General features: G+C 38.9%; 1 protein-coding gene across 2 annotated transcripts in view; it reads right to left on the reverse strand.

Moving 5' to 3' along the window:
* Window positions 1–5,299: 5,299 nt before the first annotated feature.
* The window catches only part of si:ch211-286b5.5 (guanine nucleotide-binding protein G(I)/G(S)/G(O) subunit gamma-10), an 8,054-nt gene continuing 3,778 nt past the window's right edge, over window positions 5,300–9,575 (reverse strand). Inside the window, exon 4 of one of the 2 annotated variants that reach the window (XM_014013993.1) lies at window positions 5,300–5,901. The gene's annotated coding sequence lies outside the window, so the exon portion shown is untranslated. Of the gene's footprint in view, window positions 5,905–9,575 lie in introns of both variants that reach the window. The other variant, XM_014013994.1, reaches the window with a different exon arrangement.

Consider the following 9,575-nt stretch of genomic DNA (forward strand, 5'->3'; position numbering starts at 1 on the left):
AGTAAAAAGCTCGAGTTGATACTTCTACTTCCAAAAAAGCATTTTTAAACCCTAGTATCTATACTTCTACTTAAGTAATGAATATGAATACTTTTGACACCTCTGGTGTTGTAGTACTTGAGACTGGTCTTAAGACCACTTTTTGATGGTCTTGGTCTTGTCTCGGACATTGAGAACTCTATTTTATTTCAAGACCAGTCAACTGTGGAAATATCAACAAATAGCCAGAATATTGTCCAGTTTATTTGTTAACGTATTTGCTTTTGTTTGATTTAAAACCTACTGATTCTAATCCAGATCTCCAGTAAATCAATTTGGCTACATAAATCATAAAGAATATATTTGTAAAACACCATCCAGGAGAAACCATACAGCAACTTGTAAATTCTGCAGGGCTTCACTCTCAGAGACGTGGGGACTATGTTAAACACTTATCGTCACTAATGTTAGCCAACATTAGCAATCTGCCTCTGTAGCAAAACTATTTCCTCTGCCCTCACACAGAGATTTGGTCAATTTTAGCTTTATTAACTTATGTGTACAGAATACTCTACCTTTTGGGGCACTGATTTTGTTTTTTTTCTTGTCTTTGTCTCAACTCGGTCCAGGCTCTAAAAGTCTTGTCTCGGTCTCGACACTGTGGTCTTGGTCTCGGGTTAGGTGGTCTTGACTACAACACTAGCATAGTTGCCCTTGAGGAGCAGGTTTGAGTAACAGATCACACGACTCTGTCACATACAAACATCAGAGACAACTCTTCTCATCACTAAATAAATAAATAAAATAAGATTAAATAAAAAGAAAAGATTGGTTGAATATACCTAACCAAGTTATGTCTTTACATAACTCGTTACATTTACTCATCTTGGTTAAGTGGAACAACTTGGTCAGGTAAAAATTTTCGCGTGTATGATGATCAGAGTTTCAAACTGGCACAAAAGGTGGAGAGAGATGTTCATTTCTTTAAGGAATAGGAAAAAAATGAAACAAAAATAGCACACGCTGGCAATATGTATTTTTTTCTCCATACAAATATATTACATTGATCAATCAGTCTTGATTGACAGTTGCAGATTTAAAGGCAGTCAACCAAATACATACAACCACTTATTTTCTTTTATCTGACCACAGAAAATGAGTCCAGCACCATCAACGTGTCAAATTCATCTTTACACAAACTATATTCTTGGCACCAAATAATGTGACTGTTTTTAGAAACACACTGAACACTTAGCTGTCAATAAATGAGTTGGTTTAAATCAGATCATTTAAATAGTGTCTTTTGCTGATTGCACAAAACGACTCATACCCTGGAATTACGCTCAACATTTCACCGGTGTCTTAAAAAAGTAATTTATTCTTAAAAAAAAAAAGAAGCAAAGATAAGAAAGGTCCACACTACCAGCAGTGAAAGTAAAAGTTTTGGTTGATTGGCGTTTGACTCTAGCAGGAAACACAGAAATACATCAAGTCACAGTAGCATAACTAACACAAACATTAACTGACAATTTTTATATAGATATATTTGTGCAATGCAGCATGGTATATATTAATCTAAATCGTGTAAGGCCTTAATGTGTTTTACATAACAAAAGGCTAAAACAAAAAACAAAACCAAAATATCAGTTATAGTTAGAGATAATACATAGAGTGAGAGAGAGAGCTATTTAACAGATCATGACGTGACAGGGTTAAAAATCTGTACCATATTTTAGAATCTCAGGGGAACAATAACACCTTCATTGATGTGGTTAATACATTAATTATTGGTACCACTTCCTAATAAAGTTTCCTTATAAAGGATGAATTATTGTTTCATTAACAGGTTATTAATGAGTTTGTAAACACTTTATAAAACAATGATGACAATATATCTGCTCTCCGTTTTACTGGTCTGTCTACGTTTCAACCTTCAGCTGTGGTCATGAGGTCTGGATCATGACTGGATCAGATCCAAGGTAGAAGCGAGTGAAATGAGTTTCCTCTGCAGGGAGCTCAGGCTCAGAGTTGTCTGGGTCAGAGCTGCTCCTCAGCATCAGAAGGATTCAGTTGTGGTGGTTCTGGGATCTGATTAAGATGCCTCCTGGACGCCTCCCTTTAGAGATTTTACACTGGGAAGAGACCCCGGTGCAGACCCAGAACTCACTGGAGGGATTATGTATCCCCTCTGGCCTGGGAATGCCTCGGAGGTCCCCCAGGGAGGAGCAGGAGAATGGTGTTGAGAGAGGGAGGTCTCCATAACTCGACCACAGATAAGAGGTAGAAGATGGAGATGAAGATAAAACCGTTATGAAACACTTCATACACTGAAGTGAGATCACTATTTGGCAAGATGAAGTGCTGTACTTGTTATTCATTTGTTTAAAACTTAAATTTTAAATAGAAATTTGTAAATTATCTGCATGTTTTCAGATGTTTTTTTAAATATTTATTAAAGTGATTTAGGCAAAACAGTGAGCTGAGCAGTTAGCAATAACTTACATTTACATGCATGAGGCACTTGATCTGGCCAAACAGTGAGCCAGCTTAAATGCATGAGCAGTGTCTGAGTGGTTTTATTAAAAGGGGCAATATTATGTGTTTCTCAGGCATAAATTTAAATACTATACCATAATAAAGTATCTATATAGCCCCTTTTCCATGGTGTAGTGTTGAACGGTTGGTGTAGGTACGGATCGGTACAAGTAGGACCAGTTGGTTTTCCACTATGTTCCAGTCCGGTTCCAATGGGTGTGTTTTGGGCGGTTGGTGGAGGTGTTTTTTTTAGGTATTTTGAAAAAAGTTAATGAGCAAAATGAGAGATGGAAACACATTTGATGAATAACTTTTGAAATTTTAAAAATTTGCAAAAATTTTGCCAATCAGTGACGAACAGTGTTCTGACGTCGCATTTTGGTGTCAGCTGGGGCTGSTTGSAACCACAATGAAGTAGGTACTAAAAAAAGTGCCGGTTCCATGAATCTGGCCTAATGGAAATGGCTTGGAATCGTACGGAATCGTACCGACACTACACTAAGTGGCACTAGTGGAAAAGGGGCATATGTCACCTTTAGTTGTTATTAAAATGCTGTTTTTATGTTTAAATAGAAAATCTTCTCATCACTTCCTCTTCTAAACGCCTTGAAATTGGCCTCTGTCTCTTTAAGAACCACCTTCCACTTCTGTCTCGCCCATTTCAGTGCAGGGGGTGGGGGGGTGTGCGTGTGCGCTATGATGCAGTTTACTTGGCATCTGAAAATACATTTCCTCAAAGGTATTTTGAATCTGAAAAGAGCTTCACTGAGTGAGAGCTAATGTTGAGAGCAGCAGACAGTTTAAGTTTCACTTTCAGTTTCACTCGTTTGCTTTGTTACTGCCGAGAGCCTGCAGGAGTTATGGGCGGAGTGTGTGGGGTGAGGGGTGTGGTCCGTGATGAGGAAGCTTGGCTTGGAGACACATCCCGGAGGCGGAGATGGTCCCAAAAGGAGGTTCTACAACCCCTGGCAAAAAGTATGGAATCACCAGTCTTGGATGAGCACTCATTCAGACATTTCATTCTGTAAAACAAACTCAGATCAAAAACATGATACAATGATAAGGTCATTCCAAAGTGCAACTTGTTGGCTTTCAGGAACACTCAAAGAAATGAAGAGAAAACATTGTGGAAGTCAGTGAATGTTACTTTTATTGACCAAGCACAGGGGGAAAAAATGGAATCATTCAATTCTGAGGAAAAAAGTATGGAATTGGAGGTAGAAAATAAGGACACACCCAGTTTCCTTTCCCTAAATGGACACCTGCCTCAGATTAGATCTGCTCATTAGTCTGCAGTTAAAAGCACCTGTAGTCATGACACCTTGGAGGGCTGCTGGATGAAGTGGAGTGGCAAGAACCATGGCTCCAACAAGAGAAATGTCTCTTGAAACAAAAGAGGATTGTGAAACTTCTTGAAGAAGGTAACACTTGAAGCATGGTTGCTAAAGATGTGGGCTGTTCACAGTCAGCTGTATCCAAGATATGGACCAAATACAAACAGCATAAATGGTTGTTAAAGCCAAGCGTACTGGTGGACCAAGAAAGACATCAAAGCGTCAAGACAAACAACTTAAGGCCATTTGTCTTGAAAACTGAAAAAGTACAACTAAACAGATGAAGCATAACTGGGAGGAAGCTGGAGCCAATGTGTGTGACTGAACCGTAAGAAATGGCCTAAAGGAAATGGTATTTCAATACAGGAAAGCTAAAAGAAAACCATCATTGACACCTAAACAAAAAAGGACAAGACTGCAATGGGCTAAGGAGAGGCAATCATGGACTGTGGATGACTGGATGAAAGTTATCTTCAGTGATGAGTCAAGAATCTGCATTGGACAAGGTGATGATGCTGGAACTTTTGTTTGGTGCCGTTCCAGTGAGATTTATGAAGAGGACTGCCTGAAGAAGACAACCACATTTCCACAGTCCTTGATGAGACGGGACTGCATGTCAGGCAAAGGCACTGGGGAGATGACTGTGGTTAATTCTTCTATCAATGCACAAGTTTACATTGACATTTTGGACAGTTTTCTCATCCCTTCAATTGAACAGATGTTTGGAGGTGATGAAATAATTTTCCAAGATGACAATGSATRGTYCCATAGGGCAAAAACAGTGAAGGCATTCCTTGGAGAAAGACACGTTCAGTCGATGTCATGGCCTGCAAATAGTCCAGATCTCAACCCAATTGAAAACCTGTGGTGGAAATAAAAAAATGGTCCACAAGAAGGCTCTGACCTGCAAAGCTGATCTGGCAYCTGCTATCAAAGAGAGTTGGCACCAAATTGATGAAGATTACTGTTTGTCACTCATCAAGTCCATGCCTCCAAACCGTTATAAAAGCCAAAGGTGGTGCAACTAAATACTAGTGATGTATTTTGAATGGTCTTTTGTTTATCTGTTTTTCATGATTCCATACTTTTTTCCTCAGAATTGAGTGATTCCATTTTTTTTCCCCTGTGCGTGGTCAATAAAAGTTATATTCACTGACTTCCACAATGTTTTCTCTTCATTTCTTTGAGTGTTCCTGGAAGCCAACAAGTTGCACTTTGGAGTGATCTTATTATTGTATCATGTTTTTGATCTGAGTTTGTTTTACAGAATGAAATGTCTGAATGAGTGCTCATCCAAGACTGGTGATTACATACTTTTTGCCAAGGGTTGTAGTCCCAACCAGTGGTTTTTGCTCCCCTGCCTGGCTGCTTCAGGACACTACATGATTTCTCAAACATGCATGAATGAGTCAAAGTAAGACTTTGGGCATGCTTTTGATGAGAGGATAACATTATTACATGATATAATGCTCAAAAAAGTTGATTTTACATGATATAGCCCCTTTAAATATTATTATTAGTGACTGCTAATGATGTTTACAAACTCATTCATAAAGCATTAAATTGGACCTTCATCAGTAAGTGGTACCAAATATCTGCAGGCATCAGTTTAGTTAAAAAGGGTGACACATCGGTCTGTTGGAAACAAATGCAGCTTCATCTGTTTTATACATACAATAATAATTAGTGTACAACAAAACCTGGTTTATTTGATTATTTCTCCATCTACTTTGAAAAGTGAAACATTCAGGAGGCATTTAAACTGGGCCCAATGCAAACAAAGTCAGTAAATGGATGCACTAAGCAAACAGAGATTAATCATTAAACCAAAGTTAGTGTTGAGAACATCTTCTGCCTTAACATGTAGAGTTTGACTCTGCTTTATAACAACAGATGAGATCATTCGTTTTTGGCAAACAAGTAGACCAGATTGGACCGGATTGGTCCTACCCCGAAATCCTTCAAGAGCGAGTGCATTTTCCCCAGAGGAGCGCCGACGTCAATCAGAAGTAAGGATGCTTCAATGAATCCAGAAATCCGTCCTTTTCTCCTGCTGCTGACAGAAGACAAGAGAACACTGGTCAATCTTAATTTGTATTGAATTACAGTGAGCTGCTTCAGAGCTGATTCACTATCCAAACTGGCAGAGAAAACATCTTTAATGGGGATTTGTAACATTTCCATCTAACAAAAAAAAAGTGTGTGAATGCCATCTGCCTTTTTATTATTTTAAACATGTTTGACCAACTCCCAGAAATCTCTATTCATGAAACAGAATTAGTCAAGTGTCACTGTTACAACATTCCCGCACAATACATTTAGTTATTCATATACAGCAAACATCAGGGCCCGTATTTATCAAACTTCTTAGGGTGGAATTTTAGACTTAAGTGATAAACATTTCTTAGATTTGCTCCTACTCAGTTTTAAGTGTAAGTGCCAGTTATTAAAATTCTTAAATCTAAGGATCCTGAAAAGTTAAGACTGCTCCAGAGGTGGACTGAGAAGACAGAGGTCACACAGAGAGCACAGCTGTCCTCCTCCCCACCTCAGTTATAAGGTGCAGAAAACAGGTTTTGTCAAAAATACAAAAGAAACAAAAAGTAAATAAATAAAAAACTGTGCATAATGTTGGACTAAAAGGTGGATTTTTGTGTGTGGCTTTTGGAGAAAATATTAAATATATTCAGCTGGTGAGTGCATGCAATTCCCCCTCCCAAATAAATAAATAAAAATTACGGTGGGATTGAACGTTTCTTTTATTATATCACACGATACAATGATGGAGCGTGCGGGGTGTCCTCTCAGACCAAGCTGTTAATGACTGTGAATGCTGGAGAACGAACACAGTAAGATTGTCTAAAAAGCGTTTTTTTAATAAACCAAAGAAAATATTTAATTAGGCCCACATTTTAGCGCGTTTTCAGATATGAATTTATTTTTAACAAACGCTGATAACTTGTCAAAATAATTGCACTTTCAACATTTTTTTAAATAATTTATTTACTTTTTCTTTATTTTTTTCCCTTTCTTCTTTTTTAAATATGGACCAGGGTTCTGTCTTCAATAAAGTTTGAATTGAACTGAACAAATATAGCCTTTGTGAAATTATATTTGTTGGTGAGGTGTTTACTTAGTAAATTTGTGTACAAAACATATGTGGAACTTATATTTATACTTCCTGTGCTCCATACCCACCACTAGTGATGGGTCGATGAGGCATTGTGTCGTTTGACATTTTACCAAACTGTACCGATACGTGTTGATACTGTGTCACTGAATACTGACATCTGCTGGACCTTAAAATTCACTACAGCCAACCTAGTTGACAAACTCAACTGACACTGATTTGATGACCTATTTAAAAAATGAATAATATAATTTAAGACATTGTGCTTCATATTGTATTATTTCATAGCTTCATTTACATTTAAAATATCTTTGATATTTTTAGATACAGTCTATAAATAATGTGAACATGTTTCATAACATGAAAATCTAAGTGAGCATGTTGTGAATGAGGATGCTTGTTATTTTTTTACAAACTTATTAACGTTTTTCCAATATTTTGAGTTTATATACACTCCTGATCAAACTCTTAAGACCAGTCAAAAAAGTGCAAGAATTTGCATTTTGCACTGTTGGATCTTAAGAAGGTTCTAAGTAGAGCTTCACAATGTTAAAAGAAGAAATCAGTGCAAGAGACAAGAACTTTTTGAGCAGGGAATTTTCTGAAAACTGCATTTACACTCAAACATGATTTTTTTCAGTTGATCAAAAGTTTAAGACCATAGCTCAAAAAACCTGAAACCCCCCCAAAACGGAAATCAAAGTGTCAAAAAAAGGACTCAGTAATGAGTAGCTCCACCATTCTTGTTGATGACTTCAAACAATGGTTTAGTTATGCTTGATGCCAGTGTTTCCAGGAGGCTAGTGGGAACGTTGCTCCAAGTGTTGAAGATGGCTTCACGAAGGGCATCCACTGTCTGGAACTGATGTCCYTTTTTGTAAACTTCCCTTGCCATCCATCCCCAAATGTTCTCAGTTGGGTTTAGATCCGGGGAACATGCAGGATGGTCCAAAAGAGTGATGTTATTCTCTTGGAAGAACTCCTTTGTCAGGCGGGCATTGTGAACTGCAGCATTGTCCTGTTGAAAAACCCAATCATTACCACACAGATGAGGGCGCTCAGTCATGAGGGATGCCCGCTGCAACATCTCCACATAGCCAGCTGCTGTTTGACGCCCCTGCACAACCTGAAGCTCCATTGTTCCTTTGAAGGAAAACACACCCCAAATCATGATGGCGCCCCCCACCACTGTGCCGTGTAGAAAACATCTCAGGTGGGATCTCCTTGTCATGCCAGTAARGTTGGAAGCCATCAGGACCATCAAGGTTAAATTTTTTCTCATCAGAGAAGACAACTTTCTTCCACCTTTCAATGACCCATGTTTGGTGCACCCTTGCAAAGTCCAAATGGCCAATTTTGTGGCGCTGAAGAAGACGTGGCCTTTGAAGACGTTTTTTGTTTCTGAAGCCCTTCTCTCACAGATGTCGTCTGATGGTTACTGGGCTGCAGTCAGCACCAGTAATGGCCTTAATTTGGGTAGAGGATCGTCCCGTGTCTTGACGGTCAGCCAATCGGATCCTGCGGCTCAGAGCTGGTGAAATTTTTTTGGGTCTACACTTGACTTTTTTGTTCCATAACCCTCAGGATCATTTAAAAAATGCAAAATGACTGTCTTACTGCGTCCAACTTCAGCAGCGATGGCACGTTGTGAGACGCTTTGCTCATGCAGCTCAACAATCCTACCARGTTCAAAGTCAGTGAGCTTTATTGCTCACTGACATCAAACAACCAAACAACCAATCTTTCAACCCACTCTACTGCTAGAAATAGGTTCTCTACTCCTCCTGTTTCTTTCTGCACGTGATGTTTTTAGTGATACGCGCATCGACACGGGGTGTCATTCTATTAGCTCAACGCATGCTTCGACACATCGGTGTTGCTCGACCCATCACTACCGACCACTATTTGGTGCTGCACGTGCTGCTCAAGTCTGCATTGGATGCAGACTCGCTGTGGAGGGCTTAATAAGCCACTCGCCCTCCGTAACTGGTTTCAGATGTGACTTAATATGGCCAACCCTCCATGGGAACACGCAAACTTAGTATGTAGGGAGTAGGCAGAGTGTGTAGTCACCAGTTGGGAAGGACCCAATCTCAAGCTCTGAGACATAAAAATAATTAAAGCTGCTGAGTTTTTGATTTAAAAAAAATCTGAGATTTTTGTCCGTATTCATGATGCAAATGAGGCCATTTTATCTAATTTACAATCAGTACAAGGTGTCAACATTAGTGTGCTGAAAGTGAACTTTTAAGATTTTCAGTTTTATCTTGCTATTTCTCCGACAATATTCTTGAACATGAAATCCGAGGCAGTGATTGGTCCATGCTGGGGTTTTTTCTAACGTCATGGATCAGCTTTGCGGCACAGCCAGGTGTCGCAAATCAGCTCTAAGACGACACTTAAGAATTACTCCTACACTTCGCTTAAAGAATCATTTCCTGAATCCCAAACCACAGAGCGAACTCCGCCCCCTCATTTGCATACTGGACCATGAAATATAATGCCATGAAATAGTAAAATACCCTGAAATAGTAAAACGGCATGAAATAAGAAGGGAGTTCAAAATAAAAGTCCCTGAAATATGTAAAGTAGCTTTA

This window comes from Austrofundulus limnaeus, unplaced genomic scaffold, assembly GCF_001266775.1.
Source record: "Austrofundulus limnaeus strain Quisiro unplaced genomic scaffold, Austrofundulus_limnaeus-1.0 Scaffold109, whole genome shotgun sequence".
NCBI classification, from domain to species: domain Eukaryota; kingdom Metazoa; phylum Chordata; class Actinopteri; order Cyprinodontiformes; family Rivulidae; genus Austrofundulus; species Austrofundulus limnaeus.